Raw genomic sequence first — 13912 nt, 5'->3', positions numbered from 1 at the left:
TTATAAAAAATTTTTAAAATTTTTAATCTCGAATTTAATTTTAGCGACGCTTAATGTGTCTACGTCGCCAAATGACCACAATTTGAGTACGGAAAAATTTCCATTACTATTAGTGACGTTGAGTGCAGAATGCGTCGCAATAGTGTCACATTTGGCGACGCGTTATCTAAGTCATGTCGCCAAATGATCCAGGGAAAATTTTGCTGCCTTTTAGCGACGTGGAGTGATGTGCATGTCGCCAAAGGCCTTCATTTGACGACGTGTATTGTTTAATGCGTCGCTAAATGATACAAAATAAATGTGAGAAAATTCCCTCCTAATGTTTTCCTAATGTTCTATCTTTTAGCGACGCGAAACATTCCACGCATCGCCAAAAAGTCATATTTTGTGAGTTGACCGTGCTATGCGTCACTAAAGTCAGAATTCTTGTAATCCTCCACATCCAACTTCACCGCCGAGGAGGTGGAGCCGAGTGCTGGGTGGAATCAGCTCGGCGCTTGCCGGAATCCGAAGACCAAACCATTCTACCCACTGTATTTTGTTAGAGTAGGCAGCAAAGGGAATTGCCCCTCGAGATGATGGATTATTTATCAGAAGCAGCAGAAGATTGAGAATCATTGTCAAAGAATTGTGGTATAAAGTCCGTTATCTCTTTGTCGAGTAGAGCATCACAAGACAATGATGTGTTTCCTGAAGCCAGCACCTCAACTGAGCATGGTGAAGGAGTGTCTTGTGAATCAAAATCTAGTGTCCCCCCGAAAGAATCTTGTGTTTCCGTCTTATTGGAGATTGATGATGTTGCACAAGGGGGCCAGGTTCATAAAAGCCGAAGAAAGTGGTTCTAGAATCATCCATAATAACATCATTAATATGACTTTTAGAATCACATTGATCTTCCAAAACTGAGAACTGAGGATTAAAGCAAGGCGATTCTAATATAATATCAGGTTACTGACTAAGCAGCTTCAAATGAGAAACACAGTCGATCAATTTCTTAAAATTCTTGCTCAACAAGGTCTGGGGACATTGAAGTAGATGCCTCTTGTGTATACATGCTTGGCCGTTGGTAAAATCTCGAGTTGCTTGTCACGGTGTATGCTTCCTTGGTTGGGGATCAGTCTCTCGGAAGAAAAGTGGTGGTCTTGCCAACACAATATCCAAAGTCTCATGGGCACCTTCAAAAAATACTTCCTTAATTGCAATAATGAACAATGAAACTCAATCTTGCACTTCAAACCACCTTCGAGAACTTCCCGTACAAGTTTATGTTTGGTGAAATAACATTTTGCCACTAAATCACCTTTATATCTAGACACACACTTCCGTGTCCCAATCCTCAATAATGAGGTAGGAAAATTTGAAACTTTGATCTTGCTCAATGAGCTCGAAGAAGCTGAGAAGTCGGATTGTTCACCAACTTCCTAGCCCTTCGAGCTAGTGAAACATAAAGTTTTACCTGCATTTGCCTGAGAAAGCATCATCTGACTCATATCAGCTAAAGACCGACTCTTCCTGGGGCGAAGACCCAACAGTCTAGGTTCCCCAAGCACATTGTTGTACAGAGCCTGCTCACACAAAGTGCTCGCATCCCTGATCCTCTTGTTGAGACGTACGCGCTTCTCGTCCAAGGGTTCCTCCACTTCCAACTTCACCGCAGGAGGTGGCGGAGTCGAGTGCTGGGTGGAATCAGCTCGGCGCTTGCCGAAATCTGAAGACCATACCATTCCGCCCACTGTATTTTGCTGGAGTAGGTAGCAAAGGGAATTGCCCCACGAGATAATGGATTGTTCATCAGAAGCAGCAGAAGACTGAGAATCATTGTCAAAGAATTACGGTATAAAGTCCGTTATCTCTTTGTCGAATATAGCGTCGCAAGACAATGATGTGTTTCCTGAAGCCAGCTCCTCAACTGAGCATGGTGAAGAACTGTCTTGTGAATAAAAATCAAGTGTCCTGCCGAAAGAATCCCGTGTTTCCGTCTTATTGGAGATTGATGATGTTGCACATGGGTGACTAGGTTCATAAGAGCCGGAGAAAGTGGTTCTAGAATCATCCTTAATAAATCATTAATATGGCTTTTAGAATCACTTTGATCCTCTAAAACTGAGTACTGAGGATTAAAGTATGGCGATTCTGATATAATATAAGGTTGTTGACTAAGTAGCTTCAACTGAGACTCACAGCCGATCAATTTCTCAAAATTTTTGCTCAACAAGGTCTGGGGACATTGAAGTAGATGGCTCTTGTGTATGTATGCTTGGCTGTTGGTAAAATCTCGAGTTGCTTGTCACGATGTATGCTTCCTTGGTAGAGGATCAGTCGCTCGGAAGAAAAGAGGTGGTGTTCCCAACACAATATCCAAAATCCCATGGCCACCTTCAAAAAATACTGCCTTAATTACAGTAATGACCAGTGAAACTCAATCTTGCTCTCCAAGCCGCCTTCGAGAACTTCCCATACAAGTTTAAGTTTTGCGAAGTAACATTTTGCCACTAAATCACCTTCATATGTAGACACACACTCCCATGTCCCATTCCTCAATAATGAGGGAGGAAAATTTGAAGCTTTGATCTTGCTCAATGAGCTCGAAGAAGTTGAGAAGTCTGATTGTTCACCAACTTCCGAGCCCTTCGAGCTAGTGAAGAATAAAATATTACCTGCCTTTGCCTGAGAAAACATCATCTGACTCATATCAGCTAGAGACCGACTCTTCCTGGGGCGAAAACCAATGGTCCAGGTTCCCCAAGCACATTGTTGTACAGAGCCTGCTAACACGAAGTGCTCACGTCCCTGACCCTCTTGTGGAGACATACGCGCTTCTCGTCCAAGGGTACGCCACTACAAGAATTCAAACTTTTAACGACACATTTTAGCGTCGCCATATATACGTAAAATGCGTCGCAGAACATTTTGCGACGCAAACATGCGTCGCCGGCATGCGTCGCAACTGGTTCATATGCAAATGTCAATATGATCTTTGGCGACGCATTAAGGTACGCGTTGCTGAAGGATACAACATTTTGCGACATAAGTATTGGCTACACCTTCTTTTATTACGTCGCCAAATGACGTCGCCAAAGGTGATGTCATTTCATAATACTAATATTGGCGACACCTTCTTTTATGCGTCGCGAAAAGGTTCTATCATGTCACGACGCATGAAATGCGTCGCAAAATGTATTTTTTCTATATTTTTTCTTTAATTATTTGTGACGCAGTCTATGCATTACAAAATATATTGCTCATTCAGTCACAACATCATAATGTGTCTAAAATACATCATAAAAGTACAATTTACTATTCATTAGTCAAATATTTTTAAAACATGTACACAACTGGTCAAATATTATCCAAAAGAACATAAGTAGTGAAATGCGGATTACATAATGTTGCAAAATAAAAAACTACATAGTCGATGATGGAGGCGGGGGAGGTGGTGACGGAGGTTGAATTGAAGAGCATGTTGGTGGAGGCTAGAATGAGAAGCCAGGAATGACCCGTTGAAGTTGGTGCAATAATGCTTCAAATTTTTTATGCTGCTCACGTATAGTCAGATTCTGTTCATCGATTGTTTTTTTCATAGTTGCAAATTTTCCATAATCATCATGATTTTTTGAACTGATGTTTGTGGCTCTAAAACCACCCACTACAGATAGTTTAGGTAATGGGCCTAAACCCTTCACGTAACGAGACCGTGAGCCTAAGACTTGTGTCATGGTATTGACATCCTTTGGCTGGCCCACATTATCAAGCTTGTCTCGGCGAGCAAGATGCACAGGAGAGAAGAAATCAGCAATGGTGAGAGTGCTAGAACGAAGAAATGGAAATTCTATTCATAAGCACCCTATTAGCTCCTGATTTGCTTTTTTTCCTAACAACGATTTGGAGGCAACGGCGAGAAGACTTTTTGCTGAAAACAGGATTGCGTGAACGAACAAGAGAATAGGGTAGGGTTTTAATGTATAAAAATAAAATAAAATACGAATTATTTAATAATTGTTTTATTTGTTTTAAAATGATATTTATTTTGATTTGTAATTTTGTTAAAAGAGAATACGAGTAGTTAATAAATTAAAATATTAATTATTTAATAATTTGTTTGATTTGTTTTTAAATGATATTTATTTTGATTTATAATTTTGTTAAAAGAGAATACGAGCAGTTAATTTATTAAAATAAATTAAAATATTAATTATTAAATAAATTTTTTCTAATACATTTTCAAATGATATTTATTTTAACTTATAATTTATATTCCACTACTATTAGTGACGTTGAGTGCAGAATGCGTCGCCATAATGTCACATTTAGCGACGCGTTTTCTATGTCGTGTCGCCAAATGATCCAGGGAAAATTTTGCTGCCTTTTAGCGACGTGGAGTGACGTGCGTGTCACCAAAGGCCTTCATTTGATGACGCGTTTTGTTTAATGCGCCGCTAAATGATACAAAATAAATGTGGGAAAATTCCCTCGTATTGTTCTGTCTTTTAGCGACGCGAAACTTTCCACGCATCGCCAAAAAGTTATATTTTGTGACGTTGACCGTGCTATGCGTCGCTAAAGTCAGAATTCTTGTATTCCTCCACTTCCAACTTCACCACCGAGGAGGCAGAGCTGAGTGCTGGGTGGAATTAGCTCGGCGCTTGCCGGAATTCGAAAACCAAACCATTCTGCCCACTGTATTTTGCTGGAGTAGGCAGCAAAGGGAATTGCCCCTCGAGATGATGGATTGTTCATCAGAAACAGCAGAAGATTGGGAATTATTGTCAAAGAATTGCGGTATAAAGTCCGTTATCGCTTTGTCGAATAGAGCGTCGCAAGACATGTTGGTTGCTACTCGGAAAACCTAATGATTCCACTGTACAAAAATTTTATACAAAGGTCTGAACCTTTTCCTAGCTACCATGTCTTCTTTTAAATTAAACTCGGATCGCCTGCTGAACTTAACACGTTTGATCCTAAGTTTAATTTATTTTTTCTTTTAGGTTTAGACTTGGATCTCCTGCGGAACTTAACACGTTCGATCCAAATCACCTAGGTTATTAATTCCATTAAATATTAATTTCCAAAATTGGCTTCCAGGACTGCATGGCGAGGCAGATTGCCTTCTTGGATATGGGAACAACCACCACTGCCTACACAAAGCCTTTTAAGGAAAGCTAATATTTAATTTCCTTAAATAACTTTAGGTCAACCAAAAAGAACAATCAAATCACAAGGAAAAGAAAAACAAAAGAACACAATATCGAAAACTAATTCGAAATACTATAATTGCATGCCTCTTGTATTTGGTATTTTTACATGAAGATAAAACTAACATGATGCGGGAAACAATGTTAGTTATACCTTACTTAGTAGATAATGACCTCTTGATCTTCTACCGTATTCCTCTTCTAATCTCGGACGTTGTGTGGGCAACGATCTTCCGAGACGAGGACCACCTAGCACCTTCTTCTCCTTCCTTCAAGTTTTGGCCAAGCTCAAAGCTTCTAAAGGATGAAGATCTTTTTCCACCAACCAAGCTCCAAGGGATGCAAGCTTTCTCTCCTTCTTCTCCAAGCTAAAATCCGGCCACCACTTGATCTCCAAGGAGGATGAGAGGTTCGGCCACAAGGATGGAGAGAAGAGAAAGGGAAGAGGCCGGCCACACCATGGAAGAAAATAGGGAGAAAATAATAGAGGTTGTTCACCTTGAAAGCACCCAAAACCCCCTCTTTTATAATCCTTAGCTTTGACAAATAAGGAAATTTAATTACAATAAAATTTCCTTAACTTTCCTTAACATGAATTAATTAAGAAAAATTAAATAAAATTTCCTAATAGATCATGTCATGGCCAGCCACCTCATGGAGAGCAAACAAGGCAATTTTCAATCAACAATTAAAATTCCTTATTTGTCTTCAGAAATTTAAAAAAAAAATAAAATTTCCCTTTAAAATCCCTTCATGGTTGATAAAAAGAAATTTCTATAATTTTAATTTTTCAACATGTGAATAATTTACAAAGATGAAAAATAAAATATCCTTCAAATCTACAAATAAGGAAAGAGATTTAATCTCTTTCATTAATCTTTTGTAGAAACTTATAAAAGAGATATTTTAATTTTTAATCTCTCCAATAAATTATATCTTCCGCATAAGAAAATTTTAAAATTAAAATTCTTTTCTAATTTAATAGGGCCGGCCACCTAAGCTTGGGTTCAAGCTAGGGCCGGCCACCCATGGACCAAGGTTTGGCCGGCCCTAGCTTGATCCTCAAGCTTGCTTGGCCGACTCCTACACCATGGGTATGAAAGTGGGTATAGGTGGGTATAGTACTCTATAACTAAGAGGCTACGATAGAGACCGAGAGGAGAAATTGGTTTTGGTCTCCCGATAAAATTAAGTATCCCGTGTTCGCCCCGAACACACAACTTAATTTTATCAATAATAATTCATTCCACTAGAGAACTATTATTGAACTACCGCACCAATCCCAAATTATATTTTTGGGCTCCTTCTTATTATGAGTATGTTAGTCTCCCTGTGTTTAAGATGTCGAATGTCTATTAATTAAGTGAGTTACTGACAACTCATTTAATTAATATTTTAGTCCAAGAGTAGTACCACTCAACCTTATCGTCATGTCGGACTAAGTCCACCTGCAGGGTTTAACATGACAATCCTTATGAGCTCCTCTTGGGGATATTATCAACCTAGATCACTAGGACACAGTTTCCTTTTATAATCAACAACACACACTATAAGTGATATCATTTCCCAACTTATCGGGCTTATTGATTTATCGAACTAAATTTCACCCATTGATAAATTAAAGAAATAAATATCAAATATATGTGCTTGTTATTATATTAGGATTAAGAGCACACACTTCCATAATAACTGAGGTCTTTGTTCCTTTATAAAGTCAGTATAAAAGAAACGACCTCCAATGGTCCTATTCAATACACTCTAAGTGTACTAGTGTAATTATATACTTAAGATAAACTAATTCCTAATTACACTACGACCTTCCAATGGTTTGTTCCTTTCCATTTTGGTCGTGAGCTACTGTTTATAATTTATAAGGTACTGATAACATTATCTTCTGTATGTGACACCACATACTATGTTATCTACAATATAAATTAATTGGACAACTACAAACAAATGTAGATAATTTGACTAAATGTGTTTCTTTATTCAAAATAAATGTTTACAAAAGCTTAGTCTTTCAGTATATACTCTAACAAGACAATGATGTGTACTCAACTGAGCATGGTGAAGGAGTGTCTTGTGAATCAAAATCAAGTGTCCTCTCGAAAGAATCTTGTGTTTCCGTCTTATTGGAGATTGTTGATGTTGCACAAGGGGGCCAGGTTCATAAAGGCCGCAGAAAGTGGTTCTAGAATCATCCATAATAACATCATTAATATGACTTTTAGAATCACATTGATCTTCCAAAACTGAGTACTGAGGATTAAAGTAAGGTGATTCTAATATAATATCAGTTTGCTGACTAATTAGTTTCGAATGAGGATTACAGTCGATCAATTTCTCAAAATTCTTGCTCAACAAAGACTAGAGACATTGAAGTAGATGCCTCTTGTGTATGCATGCTTGGCCGTTGGTAAAATCTCGAGTTGCTTGTCACGGTGTCTGCTTCCTTGGTTAGGGATCAATCGCTCGGAAGAAAAGAGGTGGTCTTGCCAACACAATATCCAAAGTCCCATGGGCACCTTAAAAAAATACTTCCTTAATTGCAATAGTGAACAGTGAAACTCAATATTGCACTTCAACCCACCTTCGAGAACTTCCCATACAAGTTTATGTTTGGCGAAGTAACATTTTGCCACTAAATCACCTTCATATCTAGACACACAATTCCGTGTCCCAATCCTCAATAATGAGGTAAGAAAATTTGAAGCTTTGATCTTGCGCAATGAGCTTAGAGAAGCTGAGAAGTCGGATTGTTCACCAACTTCCGAGCCCTTTAAGCTAGTGAAGCATAAAGTTTTACCTGCATTTGCCTGAGAAAGCATCATCTGACTCATATCAGCTAAAGACCGACTCTTCCTGGGCCGAAGACCCAACGGTCCAAGTTCCCCAAGCACATTGTTGTACAGAGCCTGCTCACACGAAGTGCTCGCATCCCTGATCCTCTTGTGGAGACATACGCGCTTCTCGTCCAAGGGTTCCTCCACTTCCAACTTCACCGTCGGAGGTGGCGGAGTCGAGTGCTGGGTGGAATCAGCTCGGCGCTTGCCGGAATCCGAAGATCAAACCATTCCGCCCACTATATTTTGCAGGAGTAGGCAGCAAAGGGAATTACCCCTTGAGATAATGGATTGTTCATCAGAAGCAGCAGAAGACTGAGAATCATTGTCAAAGAATTGCGGTATAAAGTCCGTTATCTCATTGTCGAATAGAGCGTCGCAAGACAATGATGTGTTTCCTGAAGCCAGCTCCTCATCTGAGCTTGGTGAAGTAGTGTCTTGTGAGTCAAAATCAAGTGTCCTACCGAAAGAATCCCGTGTTTCCGTCTTATTGGAGATTGATGATGTTGCACAAGGGGGACCAGGTTCATAAAAGCCGGAGAAAGTGGTTCTAGAATCATCCTTAATAAAATCATTAATATGGCTTTTAGAATCACTTTGATCCTCTAAAACTGAGTACTGAGGATTAAAGTAAGGTGATTCTAATATAATATCAGGTTGTTGACTAAGTAGCTTCAACTGAGGATCACAGTCGATCAATTTCTCAAAATTCTTGCACAATAAGGTCTGGGGGCATTGAAGTAGATGCCTCTTGTGTATGTATGCTTGGGCGTTGGTAAAATCTCGAGTTGCTTGTCACAATGTATGCTTCCTTGGTTGAGGATCAGTCGCTCGGAAGAAAAGAGGTGGTGTTGCCAACACAATATCCAAAGTCCCATGGCCACCTTAAAAAAATACTGCCTTAATTACAGTAATGACCAGTGAAACTCAATCTTGCTCTCCAAGCCGCCTTCGAGAACTTCCCATACAAGTTTATGTTTGGCGAAGTAACATTTTGCCACTAAATCACCTTCATATCTAGACACACACTTCCATGTCCCAATCCTCAATAGTGAGGGAGGAAAATTCGAAGCTTTGATCTTGCTCAATGAGCTCGAAGAAGTCTGATTGTACACCAACTTAAGAGCCCTTCGAGCTAGCGAAGCAAAAAGTTTGACCTGCCTTTGACTGTCAAAACATCATCTGACTCATATCAGCTAGAGACCGACTCTTCCTGGGGCGAAGACACAATGGTCCAGGTTCCCCAAGCACATTGTTGTACAGAGCCTGCTAACACGAAGTGCTCGCATCCCTGGCCCTCTTGTGGAGACGTACGCGCTTCTCGTCCGAGGGTACGCCACAACAAGAATTCAAACTTTTAACGACACATTTTGGTGTCGCCATATGTACGTAAAATGCGTCGCAAAACATTTTGCGACGCGACACACGCGTCGCCGGCATGCGTCGCAACTGGTTCGTATGCAAATGTCAATATGATCTTTGATGACACATTAAGGTACACGTTGCTGAAGGTTACAACATTTTGCGAAGTAAGTATTGGCGACATCTTCTTTTATTACGTCGCCAAATGACGTTGCCAAAGGTGATGTCATTTTGCAACACTAATATTGGCGACACCTTCTTTTATGCGTCGCGAAAAGGTTCTATCATGTCACGACGCATGAAATGCGTCGCGAAATGTATTTTTTCTATATTTTTTCTTTAATTATTTGTGACGCAGTTTATGGATTACAAAATATATTGCTCATTCAGTCACAACATCATAATGTGTCTAAAATACATCATAAAAGTGCAATTTACTACAAATTAATCAAATATTTTTAAAACATGATACAACTGGTCAAATATTATCCAAAAGAGCATAAGTATTGAAATGCGCATTACATAATGTTGCAATATAAAAAACTACATAGTCAATGATGGAGGCGGGGGAGGTGGCGGAGGAGGTTGAATTGAAGAGCATGTTGGTGGAGGCTACAATGAGAAGGCAGGAATGACCCGTTGAAGTTGGTGCAATAATGCTTCAAATTTTTGATGCTGCTCACGTATAGTCAGATTCTGTTCATCGATTGTTTTATTCATAGTTGCAAATTTTCCATAATCATCATGATGTTTTAAACTGATGTTTGTGGCTCTAGAACCACCCACTACAGATAGTTTAGGTAATGGACCTAAACCCTTCACGTAACGAGACCGTGAGCCTAAGACTTGCGTCATGATATTGACATCCTTTGGCTAGCGCACATTATCAAGCTTGTCTCGGCGAGCAAGATGCACAGGAGAGAAGAAATCAACAATGGTGATAGTGCTAGAACGAAGAAATGGAAATTCTATTCATAAGCACCCTATTAGCTCCAGATTTGCTTTTTTTCCTAACAACGATTTGGATGCAATGGCGAGAAGACTTTTTGGTAAAAACAGGATTGCGTGAACGAACAAGAGAATAGGGTAGGGTTTTAATGTATAAAAATAAAATAAAATAAGAATCATTTAATAATTGTTTTATTTGTTTTAAAATGATATTTATTTTGATTTTTAATTTTGTAAAAGAGAATATGAGTAGTTAATAAATTAAAATATTAATTATTTAATAATTTGTTTGATTTTTTTTAAATGATATTTATTTTGATTTATAATTTTGTTAAAAGAGAATACGAGCAGTTAATTTATTAAAATAAATTAAAATATTAATTATTAAATAATTTTTTTCTAATACGCTTTCAAATGATATTTATTTTAATTTATAATTTATAAAGTTTTTAAAAAAATTTTAATCTCGAATTTTATTTTAGAGACGCTTAATTTATTTACGTCGCCAAATGACCATAATTTGAGTACGGAAAAATTTCCACTACTATTAGTGACGTTGAGTGCAGAATGCGTCGCCATAATGTCACATTTGGCGACGCGTTTTCTATGTCGTTTCGCCAAATGATCCAGGGAAATTTTTTTTGCCTTTTAGCGACGTGGAGTGACGTGCGTGTCGCAAAAGGCCTTCATTTGATGACGCGTATTGTTTAATGCCTTGCTAAATGATACAAAATAAATGTGGGAAAATTCCCTCCTAATGTTCTGTCTTTTAGTGACGCGAAACATTCCACGCATCGCTAAAAAGTCATATTTTGTGACGTTGACCGTGCTATGCGTCGCTAAAGTAAGAATTCTTGTATTCCTCCACTTCCAACTTCACCGCCGAGGAGGCAGAGCCGAGTGCTGGGTGGAACCAGCTCGGCGCTTGCCGGAATTCGAAGACCAAACCATTCTGCCCACTGTATTTTGCTGGAGTAGGCAGCAAAGGCAATTGCCCCTCGAGATGAAGGATTGTTCATCAGAAACAGCAGAAGATTGGGAATCATTATCAAAGAATTGCGGTATAAAGTCCGTTATCTCTTTGTCTAATAGAGCGTTGCAAGACAATGATGTGTCCTCAACTGAGCATGGTGAAGGAGTGTCTTGTGAATCAAAATCAAGTGTCCTCTCGAAAGAATCTTGTGTTTCCGTCTTATTGGAGATTGATGATGTTGCACAAGGGGGCCAGGTTCATAAAGGACGCAGAAAGTGGTTCTAGAATCATCCATAATAACATCATTAATATGACTTTTAGAATCACATTGATCTTCCAAAACTGAGTACTGAGGATTAAAGTAAGGTGATTCTTATATAATATCAGTTTGCTGACTAAGTAGTTTCAAATGAGGATTACAGTCGATCAATTTCTCAAAATTCTTGCTCAACAAGGTCTGGGGACATTGAAGTAGATGCCTCTTGTGCATGCATGTTTGGCCGTTGGTAAAATCTCGAGTTGCTTGTCACGGTGTATGCTTCCTTGGTTGGGGATCAGTCGCTCAGAAGAAAAAAGGTGGTCTTGCCAACACAATATCCAAAGTCCCATGGGCACCTTAAAAAAATACTTCCTTAATTGCAATAAGGAACAGTGAAACTCAATCTTGCTCTTCAAGCCACCTTCGAGAACTTCCCATACAAGTTTATGTTTGGAGAAGTAACATTTTGCTACTAAATCACCTTCATATCTAGACACACACTTCCGTGTCCCAATCCTCAATAATGTGGTAGGAAAATTCGAAGCTTTGATCTTGCTCAATGAGCTCGGAGAAGCTGAGAAGTCGGATTGTTCACCAACTTCCGAGCCCTTCAAGCTAGTGAAGCATAAAGTTTTACCTGCATTTGCCTGAGAAAGCATCATCTGACTCATATCAGCTAAAGACCGACTCTTCCTGGGGGAAGACCCAACGGTCGAAGTTCCCCAAGCACATTGTTGTACAGAGCCTGTTCACACGAAGTGCTCGCATCCCTAATCCTCTTGTGGAGACATACGCGCCTCTCGTCCAAGGGTTCCTCCACTTCCAACTTCACCGCCGAAGGTGGCGGAGTCGAGTGCTGGGTGGAATCAGCTCGGCGCTTGCCGGAATCCGAAGACCAAACCATTCCGCCCACTGTATTTTGCTGGAGTAGGCAGCAAAGGGAATTGCCCCTTGAGATAATGGATTGTTATCAGAATCAGCAGAATACTAAGAATCATTGTCAAAGAATTGCGATAAAAAGTCCGTTATCTCTTTGTCGAATAGAGCGTCGCAAGACAATAATGTGTTTCCTGAAGCCAACTCCTCAACTGAGCTTGGTGAAGTAGTGTCTTGTGAATCAAAATCAAGTGTCCTCCCGAAAGAATCCCGTGTTTCCGTCTTATTGGAGATTGATGATGTTGCACAAGGGGGACCAGGTTCATAAAAGCCGGAGAAAGTGGTTCTAGAATCATCCTTAATAAAATCATTAATATGGCATTTAGAATCGCTTTGATCCTCTAAAATTGAATACTGAGGATTAAAGTAAGGCGATTCTAATATAATATCAGGTTGTTGACTAAGTAGCTTCAACTGAGGATCACAGTCGATCAATTTCTCAAAATTCTTGCTCAACAAGGTTTGGGGACATTGAAGTAGATGCCTCTTGTGTATGTATGCTTGGCCGTTGGTAAAATCTCGAGTTGCTTGTCACGATATATGCTTCCTTGGTTGAGGATCATTCGCTTGGAAGAAAAGAGGTGGAGTTGCCAACACAATATCCAAAGTCCCATGGCCACCTTCAAAAAATACTGCCTTAATTACAGTAATGACCAGTGAAACTCAATCTTGCTCTCCAAGCCGCCTTCGAGAACTTCCCGTACAAGTTTATGTTTGGCGAAGTTACATTTTGCCACTAAATCATCTTCATATATAGACACACACTTCCATGTCCCAATCCTCAATAATGAGGGAGGAAAGTTCGAAGCTTTGATCTTGCTCAATGAGCTCGAAGAAGTCTGATTGTACACCAACTTCCGAGCCCTTCGAGCTAGTGAAGCAAAAAGTTTTACCTGTGTTTGTCTGAGAAAACATCATCTGACTCATATCAGCTAGAGACCGACTCTTCCTGGGGCGAAGACCCAATGGTCCAGGTTCCCTAAGCACATTGTTGTTCAGAGCCTACTAACACGAAGTGCTCGCGTCCCTGACCCTCTTGTGGAGACGTACGCGCTTCTTGTCCAAGGGTACGCCACTATAAGAATTCAAACTTTTAACGACGCATTTTAGAATCGCCATATGTACGTAAAATGCGTCGCAGAACATTTTGCGAAGCAAACACGCGTCGTCGGCATGCGTCGCAATTGGTTCGTATGCAAATGTCAATATGATCTTTGGCGACGCATTAAGGTACGCGTTGCTGAAGGTTACAACATTTTGCGACGTAAGTATTGGCGACACCTTCTTTTATTACGTCGCCAAAGGTGATGTCATTTCACAACACTAATATTGGCGACACCTTCTTTTATGCGTCGCGAAAAGGTTCTATCATGTCACGACGCATGAAATGTGTCGCGAA

The sequence above is a fragment of the Zingiber officinale genome, chromosome 2A (assembly GCF_018446385.1).
Source record: "Zingiber officinale cultivar Zhangliang chromosome 2A, Zo_v1.1, whole genome shotgun sequence".
NCBI classification, from domain to species: Eukaryota; Viridiplantae; Streptophyta; class Magnoliopsida; order Zingiberales; family Zingiberaceae; genus Zingiber; species Zingiber officinale.
The sequence above is the reverse complement of the archived record's forward strand: the minus strand, read 5'-3'. Positions refer to the sequence as shown.